Genomic DNA, 12,620 nt, shown 5'->3' with positions numbered 1-12,620 from the left:
AAAAGCTTTACATCAAGGAAATAATAAGTAAAAAACAATCCAGTTTTTATTGATTCTGGCTGTTTGTGTGGGTAAGATAGTATACTAATTCGTGTTTTAAAACAGATGCCTATATAGGTACGATACACTAACGCAAGTGCGACTTGACCACATCACGCGCCTCTCTCGTAGCCTCAGGAAGCCCTAAACGAGCCCTTGAGGAAGTGAGAAAATCACCAATTGATAAGGATGGACCGTTTCAGTAATGTACTTTGATACACACTACATCACAGCAAAACACCGTCAGCGCCTAAGTACTTTACTAAATCACGCCGATATCGCAGATCGCATAATTTCAAAATTGCAAGCGGTAAGGCCGAGTCGCTGTATACAGTTATGATTCAATTTTATTGCATTTGAAAACTAGATGGTTATCATGTAGATAGCTTGTCACCGGCAAGTCCTGCGTAGGCGTTGTAGGCCGCGCGTGACCACCGATATATAAAAATATTACGAAAATAGGAAATTTCTCAGTTTTGTACTTATATTTGCTATCTTGTAGGAACTAAGTGGGCGTGTGCGTGATAAAGCTTTTAAGCTTTTAGCCCAACATTTCAGGTTTTGTCACGAACTGTCTGGAAATCTAGTTTATTTCATTAATTTTTTAACAATTAGAAATGTGTAATATTATGTTTACAAAGTGTTAATTTAAAACAGAAAGGCATTCAGTAATTGCAAAAAATCCGATGTACGTAGTTGATTAAAGAACAAGGTCCGATGTTAACGTGATTGTCGCACGGCCTCTAATTTCTTCCGATGTCGGTGCTTTCCCATCACTTTATGAGTGTCGTCGTTAGAAAATACGTGCGTTATAGGGAAATCATTTTCTAAGAAAAAATATACTGAATAATTTTAAATTTTAATATAAGCTTTTACGCCTATCTAAGGTTAAATTTGTGTATGTTCTACATATTATTTAAAATTATTTGATGACCCGAACATTATTATGTTATCCGTGCAGATTCTTGTTTACGTGCCGAATAGAATCACCTGTAGTTGTGCAATAGAATTGTTGAAACCTAGAGCTTGGTATAAAGTTGGGAACAGTCCTGGCCAGCCAGAGTGCAGCGATGAATAAACGCGATGAATAATGAAAGCCAGCGGCATTAGCACGGTAACCCACATCCACTGCATTAAAGCGCTTCGGGAAATTGCTTTCATAATTCACAAAAAAACGATATTGCACTTGGCAATACCCAGCTATATTAGGCTGCTAACTGTGCTTTTGTTTATAAGGTTACGCGTTAAACTATTTTAATTATGGTAATTGAATAGGTTGTCGGCTATTTTAATCACTTGCAGTAACATAGGCTTAGTAAACAAGTAAGATGGATTTCCAATAAGTACATATATTTATAGCCATAATATGAAATGCATTTCCATATATTTTTGAGGATAGTTTGTATTGTAAAAATGCACTTAATAGTTTCTCACAAAGTAGGACTATACGTAAACAAAAGTTTGATCATTAAATTGAAAGAGCATACCCGGCTCGTATTATTCGTTATTGTAGCGTGTAATTTCGTCTTTTGATCGCGAACATAAAGAGCGCCGCATCGGACTCGCGTGATGACTTTCACTTGAACATTATAATATGAACTTGGTTATTATACATATTACACAGTTTTCAAAATTACTGCGTCGTCGTAGTTATGGCCAGTACTCCTTGTTTAATGCACCTATTAAGATTATAATAATTATTACAGCGATACTAGTATTAAGTTTATGACTATTATTTATTAATTGATGTAAATCAAGGAATGCTAGATATACCTTTAAGTAAAGTAAACATCTTTATATCATTAAATCACGTTTAAAGGGATATTCAATTACAAGGTTTCTTTAAGCCAGTTTTTTCCATCCTGTACACGATTTCTTATGTGTTCTTGGTATCCTATGATCCGATAGTAGACTAGAGAGGCTGGCACAATAGTTCTAGAGCCCGTAGACAGCAGCCAGCTTTTAATCGGACCACGTCATTCCAGCTCCATGTGTCTCCGTACGGATGTAACGGCACTCTGGATTATAGAACCATATCGGGATATGGTTTTGGTCCTTACTTGTACGGGACAAGGCCGGTCCAACTCCATTTTTGCTGTGTTAAACCATTATGGTATCCCTTATTTTTCGAGCTCTTCCGCCAAATGCAAATATTCGCTTATTGAGTAAGGTTTTGTCTCGGTTCTCATGGCGTAAAGAAATGTGTAGACGTTCGTCTTAATTAATGGCGTAGGAATAGTTTCCCACATTGTATGAGCGACTAATGCTTCTGCACTTGAGGTGATACCTGAAAGAAGATGTACTGTAAATATTGATGGAAAATTTACAAAACCAGTTATTATAGAAAAATTATGATTGTGGTAGTATAGTAGAGAATATCAATCTTTTTTGAACATTTGTATAAATATTATAAAAATAATAATAATATACCTAATCAATGTTATATTTTAAGCTATAATATAAAACATAAAAGTTCATAAAACGCTTGCTAAATTAGGATAGAAATTAACTGAATATATTATGATGTAGTATTGTGTGACTTCTCCGCTAGTGGTGTGTCCAAAGGTTCATTCATTCCCGAGTTCACATGTGTGGCTTGATCAAACATTGTCTTATTTGAGTAGTATGTAGGTTGTAGAACCTACTGCATTTGTATTGCTTGCTTCAGTCATGTCATGAGTCTAATATTATGCATAAATTTAATTGAAGTACCTATACTTTGTAGGGATAATGTGAAAATACAGGCTCTATAATTTTATTATCTAACACGGTATGCGCCGATGTCACTATTGAAATTGAAGCATTTTCAATAAGAAGAACTACAGATTGAACAATGATTTCTAGGTACATAAGTTCAAAAATACTGTTGTTTAAAATAAGTTTTACTTTGTTCGGTACAGACTTTGAAATGGCATATTACCATATAGCATTAAATCATTTAGCATGATGCTGGGAAGCTCCGAGCGATCCCGTATGACGTGAATTAATATCTTATTGTTTCTTGATCACTTTATAGCGTTCTATAGGCATATACGTCATGTTTGGATGCAAAAAATGAGTTTTATGTAAGAGAAAATATGTAGAATTTATTGGGTGACATTTTCTCATAAAGTACTTACTTATACAAATTACGGTAATTGACAATAGTGTTGTTTAGTTATGTATACTACAAACATATTGGTATGTAAAACAAGTACAAAAAGTAAAGTTTCTACGAAATATCCTACTTATTCTTATATCTGAACTAAACATTCTATTTGAACCTTAACTCATCGATAACTTGCATATCGATATTTAAACCCATATCCTTACTTAGCCAATTCAGCTGCAGCAGTACTGTACAGTTAGTGTTAGAGTTTCTGTAGTTTCATATCAGCAAAATTGGAATGTCACCCTGTTTGGTGTCGGCGCAATTTGGAGTTCCGTTGTCCTGTCCCTCGTTAGGGCTCCGAGCAGCCGTGGCGTTAGAGCTGGCAAATTACAGCATTCAGCTCCGGGCGGTTTATTGAAAATTCGATCTATCTGTTCCGGTAAGAAGAAAGGCAGGGAAAGGCGGAATGTGCACTCTGCGTGCGACGCGGAAGGTCGAGATCGGCGCGGCGGCGCGGCCGGCAGGAGTCCGTTATCCGACGGCAGGTTACGGTCACGTCTATATAAGACCGTGGCGTCTTCTTCACCATTTCATTCCGTTTGAGACTGGTGGGCGACTACGTCGTCGTCGCGCGCCCATTCCCCGCTCAGTGCGCCCGCGCCGGTCGGACACCCTCGCAGTTCCTCCACAGTTCATCGGACGCCGCTAGTGGTCGCAGCTCAGTGTTGTCGGGACTTTGTATCTGTTGCGTGACACCGGCACCGATCCTCCTACACATCACCCTCAACCACTAGGACCACGGTATGTCACTTTTAACTCACTGAAATTAGAGCTAACTGTAATTTATAATTACAAAGAGGAGTAGGTATACGCTATCAGATATCAACAATGTTGTACCGTAATGAGTATGATGAGTTATTAAACTAACACAACACTTTTTTATAATATTACTTGGTAGTTATTTTTCCTTTGTACTGTAGTGCATATCAACTAGATAATATCATAGATAAAATATTTAAACGTTAATGAGTATACTAAACTATTGTCAATCATACATGTATATAAGTATAATGTATAAAACAACATAAATAACTGTTATATAGTATGTATTATATGCCCATGAGAAAACTTCAAAAACTTCAATTTTCATTTTCATATGTTCTACTTCTATTAATAGCATAGCACTATTACTTCATATTACAAATTTTATTATAGTTCAACATCTGCATAAAAGTTGCACTTGCAATTAAAAGCAGACGTCGTGAGAGGTGTAATTATGCTGAGTATAGTTTTACTGTAGGATTATCCGTCATCTAATACGCAGAATGTTTAGTTGGCTAGCCCAGGTGTAGAACTGGTCCTTATTATCTTTTGCATATCACGCTATTTTTATCGGTTTCCCTACAATGTGCCCGCTTAGCCCTTGTTGCGTGTAACGCGTTGCCTTACGCGGCTGCGCCCGTGTTCTTAGAAACAAGAATCCGAGCGCCGACGCCCGTGGGAATGCGGGGTACATGTCCCGGCTTTGAAAAAATCTTACAACTTATCTCTAGTCTATAAACTATTAACCAAGCGGCGGCTGGCGCGCTGACTATTTCCAGAGACACTTAGACTATTTGGCTTGTTTATCAGTTACAGCTTTAAGTAACATCCCTAAGCAATCGAATTTACCACTATTATATGCACTGGAGCTTTCATTTATATCACCGAGACGGTAACAATTTCAGGTATTTAGTGCGTTTTCTCGCGGTGACATGTCGCTTGTATGGCGCATAAAGAATAATGTCGCGGAGGAAAGCGGGCTTCTAGGTTACCACGAGAACGGGCAGTATCGGCACGTAGATGATAAAATGATTGCGGTCATTACATGGAATTACGTGGGACTCGGCCCCAACACGATGCTATTATGCACTCGTTCCGTGCCCTCGGATAGAGCTCTTTGTAAAAACATTCGGCTGGCCGGCGCTTACTGTCACGTGTGACTATAAACTTTGGCCTAGCTTTGAAACTTATCGTAGGTAATGATTTCATCTGCGTCTGTCTGTGATTTTTCGGAGAGACAAAACTGTTTGCGGTTATGTGTTAACGGTAAATAAATGGCTAACTTACCTAAATTGAGTTACTTTTCTAGATCGTTTTACAATCACGTCTGGATGTGTATTTTTTACCAAAACAATAGAAAACGGTGCAAATAAAACGTGCAGCAACTGCGCGAATTCAGTTTTAAATCTGATTGTAGGTACTCATACAATACACGAGAAATACTCAGTTTGGAAAGTTGAATGGGCTGTAAAGTTCCAGTTACGGAACTTCCATGTGTGCCAATCTACCCAGTGATCTTTTCCACTACATTACACTATTGTTCTGAGAGGGTTGTTCGCACAAATAGTCAAGATTGTAGAGATCTTATTATTGTAGATAATCTTGGTAGTTACATTTTAACATTCAGGAGTTAGAGCCTTGCCTCAAAAATTATCTATGCTCAACGAGAATTGCCTACCCACTTATTATCTTTATTGATCTTAGGTTAGCAATGAGGCAAAATTGTTAGTTGATGGCTGCAAAACTATTTAATACGACCACAGGGATATACTTAAACGTAATCACCGGTACACATAAATAGTTGTAAATAAAAAATGTGTTGCTAGGTTTCGTAAGATGTCGTAAGTGTTGGCGAGCGGCGGACGCGCGTGGGCTCAAACCTGTTCGCAATTTTTTGCAGGTTCAAGTGCAAGCGGCCTTGACCGCCGAAACTGATCGACATACATCGCGGCCAACAATGCCTTGTCACTCGCATTACCATATGCTCACCTTTATAGCATGACAATTGAGATGAATGTGCCTACAAAAAATATGATTACACGATAAGTTTATTACATTGTTGACAGCACCTCTTTATCTATGTAACTTATTTAAACCAGTCGGTAAGCTAAATAACTACAAAGAAGTGTATGTATACAAAGTATATTGTATATTGTATTGTCTTTTTTATAAATGAAACTAATCAACCGTCGTTGTGGGTATTTATAATTTGATTTAGACTTATCTCGGTGAATCCATAGTTCATTAAACTAACATCTTCGATACATTGACCTTTCTTCTGTTCTAACGAAACAATATTAACTGGCTGTCGAATTAGATTAAACTCTCCGTACTGCCAAAAAACTACAAGTATATTTTTTGTAAGCTATTGAGTTTCAATAGATGACTCGCTAAACGTTACATTTTAATGTCCCCACAGTAATTTCAACTGCAATGCAATTTTTTCACCTTTCATTATTTTATTGACTTGGTGGTTTGACGAAAATTCATGTTTAGAATGCAGCCTTATCATACTTCATTAAACATAAAAAACTAAGCTTCTCTATTGGCTCCATTTTTGGTTATTCAAAGCAACACTGTCTTTAGCTACGTAGTGTTTCCGCCGTCAAAAGCTATTTGTGGTGATGTGATGTTACACAATCGTTTGCTTTCCGGAAACTTGTGACATGCGGCCAGAGATACCGTACGGCAACGAGATTCCATTCCATTTCCAAAATTAAGTTTGGTGTCTATTTCAGGAAATACGTTATAATTTAATTACATCGCATTTATCTTGCGTTCCACCGCTGTGTTAATAGAACAGCCTTTTATAGAATCTTAACATAATACTCATGATTGAATTTAGTAAGATTAATTTGTATTAAATTGAATTTAAGTATATATGATGGGAACACATGAATGATCGCTGAATTCAATATACTTACTATAAGACGCATAATTTCATTCATTATAGTATACAATATACATACATACATTTATTCCGTTAAGAAACATTGATAGGTGATATTAATGTTTGTTAGCACCTTTGAGGTTGTGCGCTAGAGTTGAACACTACTCGCCGGTGCCAGCTTTGTTTCTCGTCGACACGGCGATGTTGATTGATTGTCGACGGCTCGCGAACTCGCGACTGTACTTCCATACAGATTCAAATATTGTTCAATTGTTTATAAATGTTTATTGTATTTTGTCTCACCGTCTAAGTTTCATTAGTCACTCCAGCTCCAGCTCTTAGCTTGTGGCTGCCGGTCTTTTAATTTATTGTATAAGTGTTAGTTCATCGAACGCATTCAATTTTATTTCAAGTTTCTTATATCGGTCAGGGACTGGCTAAGCTGGAACATTTGGGTGTTGCTTGATGTCGTTTTTGTAAAATGGGATTTTAATATTAAATTTTGTGGCTCAGGTGTGCATTTTGTTTTTTTTTAAACCTATAACGGAAAAAAACGGTTCAGTTATAGTATACGAGTACCTAGTACTCGCAGATCTACCATGTTGTGTTTTTTTATTCGAATATACATTTATTCAAGCAACCAATTGTGACGAACACAAACAAACAGTGTCAATAAAGTAGAAACACGGACCGGAGGGCTGCGCGCGCGCACCGCAGTACTTTCCACTCGACCTATTGCCCCGTCCGCGGCGCGACCCACTACCACGTTCAAACTACTCTAGTCCCCTGCAGCTACACCATCGTCCGGGATGACTAGCAAAAATGTCTTCTACCTCATTAGTTTAAGCACAAGCTTGTGCTTCCTACTTGCCCATAACGAAGGACAGCGTATCTTGAACAAGAAGTAGAAAAGATAGTTAAAATATAATATGTTACTACAGAATAGCATTGTGTTATGTTATAACTATTCTAAAACAAAATTATAGTTCTTGTGTACACAAGTAGGTTCTAGATATGTATGGTACAATCTAACTGGGTAAATTAGTACATTCTCGAAATTTAATCAAACAACATAAGAGGTAACAGTTTGCTACATAGTGCTATTATTTTAAGCGCATTGGAAACAATATAGAATTGCTACATTTATTTTTAACGATTCGCACATTGACATGAAATACATTTCATGATTACAGTCCAGCCGCCGCCGCCGCCTAACAACAAGTAGTTTTTATAACCAATAATTTTGCTCCAATCGCATTGTCATGATTCAGATACCAATGATTGAGATATCAACACAGATGAGATACAATAATGTAACACGGTTTTGGCGCGGAAACAGCAGCCTCTCATTATGTTCTGTTGAGAACGATTGTAATGTCATTAAATCGTTTCCCGTGTGATTTGTGACCTCCTACTGCGGATATGAGTATAGGCACATTGTAAGCTCATGCTTGTTATAAACGAAGAAATTTAACCATCGTCATTAGCGGATGAGGCTCGTATAAATGAAAGTTATTTCTTTACAGACTTTTCGGTGATCTAAATACCTTTCTCCGAATAAAATAATAATGGTTATGAAGTGCCTAAGTGCAATGGAAGTAAAATAAATTAAATAAATATATGGAGCTATTAACATTCTTCCATAAGAATTCTAATGCATGTGAGAAAAAGCTCGTTATAGCTAGTTTCTACTGTTCTTATCTTAGTGGACGCCCCGGGCTGATGTTAGTCCAATACTTTGGATATTCTTACAGGCAACTGGACGTAATGGTTCTTCAGAAACACTTAGCTCCAAGTATTAGCCATCAAGTGTAAGTGCATCTACTTATTCGCTTCCTCGTAAAATGCAAATGGCTCAACTGACTTATTGCTGACAACAGTTTCCAACAATATTATTACACAGCAACAAATCAATTTATCGAAATGCCATACCATTATTCATAGTGGGTGTAATAAGAAGAGTTTTGTAATACAAACAATAAAACACACCTATGAATAATGATAGAGAATTAATCAATACAAGAGTTGCCGTTGAAGGTTTGACGCGCGATGTTTATCGGCCTGTCGGAGATATGATCGCGACACGCGGAGGACCGGCCGTGGTCTATGCGTCCATGCAGCGTCGCCGTCGCCGCGCGCGAGTCACTCGAACAACAGTTAACATTTTTGGCATTCCGAACCGTTTCTGTGACGACATGTGTAGGCGCCAAAGCAAATGAGTTTCGTGTGGGCCACAAAGTGTAGGCAAACATTGCACAGGCTAGTTTTTGTGAGGAAGAAAAAAGTTTGTTTTGTTACTTTCGCTGTAATGTTAGCGGGGTTTATTAGGAGTTGTATTATGGTGAGTAATGGATTCGGTACAAAGTGTCGCTGCGTGTGCCGAGGCGGCGGCGACGACCCACTAAGAGCACGCGAGAAAGTACCGAGCGCGCGGCGAAGGCTGCATGCTCGTTTCACAGATGATTTCACCTTCCTTACATCTCTACGTAGGAGCCGTGCGCATGCGCAGGGCTCAAATGCTCATAAATTGCACATAGTTATGATACTGGAGAAAGCACGCGGTCTTCATTTAGAGAAAAGGAATAGTAACGAAACCAATGTTTCTACTACACATGTTAATTATAGAAAATTGGTTGATGCTCATAGCGTTAAGTTTTATATGTATGTCGCAGGCATCTGGTTTAATCTCCTGTTTGATTGAACCGCTAGAACGTTCATTGGATGACGCTATTCAGTTGTATGACTAGGCCGAACGTTGATTGTACAAGCGTCACAAAACGTCCAACTAGTTAGCGGACTTAAAATCAGTCAGGTGGTGAATAAAACAAATATGGCGTCTAACAGCGAACAGCTGACACAAAAAGCACTTGTATTGTTATTTTTTGCAAATAAATTAGCTTTAAACTGCGTTATTTATGTTAAAATAGTGTGACAACATGGATTTACCTATTATTACACCGCCGGCGGATAGTTTCAAAGAAAAAAATGTGCTGAAACTGGATAATTATGAACAACAATATCAAGGTACGTTTATTGTTATTGTTTAGTTAATTTGTGAGATGAGAGCTTTGTAACATAGTCTTTTTGTTGACTCTTGTCTGGTCATGTTCATCCTAAACAGACATTACAAAGTTGCTATACTATATCCCATTTAACGACTTCGCTGAATAACGTTCAGTCAAGACGTTGGACGTTACAGTCAACCACTTGACGAGTTGTTCTTTAGTCATTCAACTGAGTAGCGTCATCCAATGAACGGGCTAGCGGTTCAATCAAACAGGAGATTAAACCAGATGCCTGCGACATGTATATTGTGAATTAATTATGAAGAGTTGGGGAATTCGCCATACTTATGTACTTTTTGAATTCGTTTGTCTTGAAAACTGACATATTGTGCTTCTGTTTCATTGTTAGCCTATGAAAATTAGCATAGCACGGATAAGATACGGTGTTTGTTGGTTGTTAAGTCACCACTAGACAGACAGGTCAACGATTTCAATTCTTTTGAAAAATGCCAAACAAAGCTGGAAGAAAGTAAAAACGAATTCGAATAGGAAATTCACGAATGATTCAACAAAGTAAAAGTAGTTTAAACTTTGTAAATAGTAAGGTTGCGTGAGAGTTAGAGCTTAAACAAAAAGTGATTGCATGTACCTTGTCTAGTCACCGGCGAGCTATGGCCCAAGGAGATACAAGAACGTCAATTATCTTCAACCCGATCAGCAAGGGCGAGATGGACAGGTAATTACGTTGTAGCATGCGTCAATCTAACGCATCTCGAGTCAATACAACAATAGTTAAGTGGAGTAGTGTGTTGTGTTGGTCCCACGCACGACGCGATCTAGGGGACTCTCGCGTAATGCGGAGCTAACTAGCAGGCAGGGCTGTCAATTATGTCCCGCGTAGATAGGTGTGTAGCATAATGATGCAGACACTTTTCAAAAATAAGAAAATGTAACTTGTAAAATAATACTACTTTGCCTTTATATCGTAAATTCGTGATGCTAACGTATAAAACAGGTCAGTAAGACGGAACAGAGATATTTACTGCCTCTCATCTCATATAATGATCAGTAGGTAATTGATTTTCACTTTCCCGCGTACACGACAAATTTCATCGATTTAGAAAACGTAAAGACACATGACACACTCGGTCCAATCTCTTGTTACTGTCGTGGAAGTGGTGAGTGGGCAGCCCTGCTGGGAACGGTGCCGAGTGGCCGGCGCGACCCAGTTGGAGCCGCGAGCGCCGGCGCCGGTGGAGCGCGACCGCCTGCCCGGTGCCCGCCCGACCGTGGCAGCCCTTCTTGTGTTCCACCAGCTAGGAACACTCCTAGACATAGAGCAACCGTGTCACTATAGAGCGCGAGCGATGACAAGAAGCTGCTACACTCTAGGGATAAATTATACAAACTAGACTTCCGAACAGCCGACCGCGACTACCCTCCGCCTCTATAACAAGTTATGTAGGAAAATGGGAGAGTAATGCCCGTGACAACAATGTTAGTGATGAAGCACAAATGTGTGCGTGATAGACTTGATTTGTCACACGTTTTAGATGCCCTCTATGATGAGAGTACTACATAAAAACTACAAAGTTATAAAATGTTACAATGTAGAGCAAATTTATGATGTAAAGGTTTTTATTTTAACGAGAAACGAAACTGTAATGAAAATCTCAATCGGAAATTATGTCAGCCTATTAGCATCCGACTATAATTTCGCATCAGATAAATCGATATCAAAGATAATCTTGCGATATTGCAGGAAATCCTTCTCTGAACCTGTCACTTACAATTTAGCAAAAGTATACCGCAGCACCTTCGCATTCATTTTAATAACCTTGTATTCTGTGGCGATGAAACTTCCGCTCTAGATTATTGTTGTTATCTTTACAATTGAATTGAGAAAATATTTGAATGAACCTTTAACTTATAGCTATCATATATATTTAGATTGTTATCGTAGGTATATACGACTCTGATATGTAATAGCAAGTTATATATTGTTATAGCTTTTCTAAGAAAAAAATGTACAGCCTAGACACAGCTACATAAATTGTCGGAACACCGATGTGTATTTAGTATCTTACGTCACGAAATAACAGACCTTTTATTTTTGAAGTAGCGAAGCGAGACGATCGCGGTATAATCCGTTATAGTTTTGTCACATTTTATTAGGCCGAGTTCACACCGGACCCGTGGTTTTATGACTCATTAAACACAAAATGTAATTTGACACACATATTTTAGTTTCCGCATTAAAAATGTCATTATTACTGTTTTCTACCACAACTTAAAACTGTTTCGACTATCACTTTTCGTTTCGATTTTCAACGTATTTATATAACTAAAATTAATGAAAAAAATATCTAATATACATATTGTATATAAAGACAATGTTATGATAGTTTATAAATTTACATATTTATTTTATATCTATCATACTTTGTATAATCATATTGGTTTAATGAGAACATGTCTCTTAATGACGAACACATAAAATATAACGTCTAGGGATCACAGAACCGGAAATTATAATATCTAATAGTAGCTTGTTACTGAGACTTGTTTGTGAAACAAATCGCTCGACAACGTATTACATCTAAACATGTTTTGATAAGTCTTTACTTTTATCGAAACGGCTCGGATTAACTTAATGCCTTGAACAAACGTGTTTTGTTTAGCGATACCCAAAATATGATTAGGTACCTACATGTATTACTTTAAGTTCTACTTGAGTGGCATTCAGTAGCTCCGGGCTGCCTACACCTACTAT

The 12,620-nt window shown here is 37.8% G+C and overlaps 1 protein-coding gene across 2 annotated transcripts in view; it reads left to right on the top strand.

Moving 5' to 3' along the window:
• Positions 1-3,718: 3,718 nt before the first annotated feature.
• LOC105398383 overlaps positions 3,719-12,620 on the top strand; it is a 56,466-nt gene continuing 47,564 nt past the window's right edge. For both annotated transcript variants that reach the window (XM_048626134.1, XM_048626133.1), the window contains exon 1: positions 3,719-3,931. The gene's annotated coding sequence lies outside the window, so the exon portion shown is untranslated. The remainder of the gene's footprint in view (positions 3,932-12,620) is intronic.

This window comes from Plutella xylostella, chromosome 15 (assembly GCF_932276165.1).
Source record: "Plutella xylostella chromosome 15, ilPluXylo3.1, whole genome shotgun sequence".
Classification (NCBI taxonomy): domain Eukaryota; kingdom Metazoa; phylum Arthropoda; class Insecta; order Lepidoptera; family Plutellidae; genus Plutella; species Plutella xylostella.
Note: the sequence above shows the minus strand (reverse complement) of the source record. Positions and strands in the feature narration are given on the sequence as shown.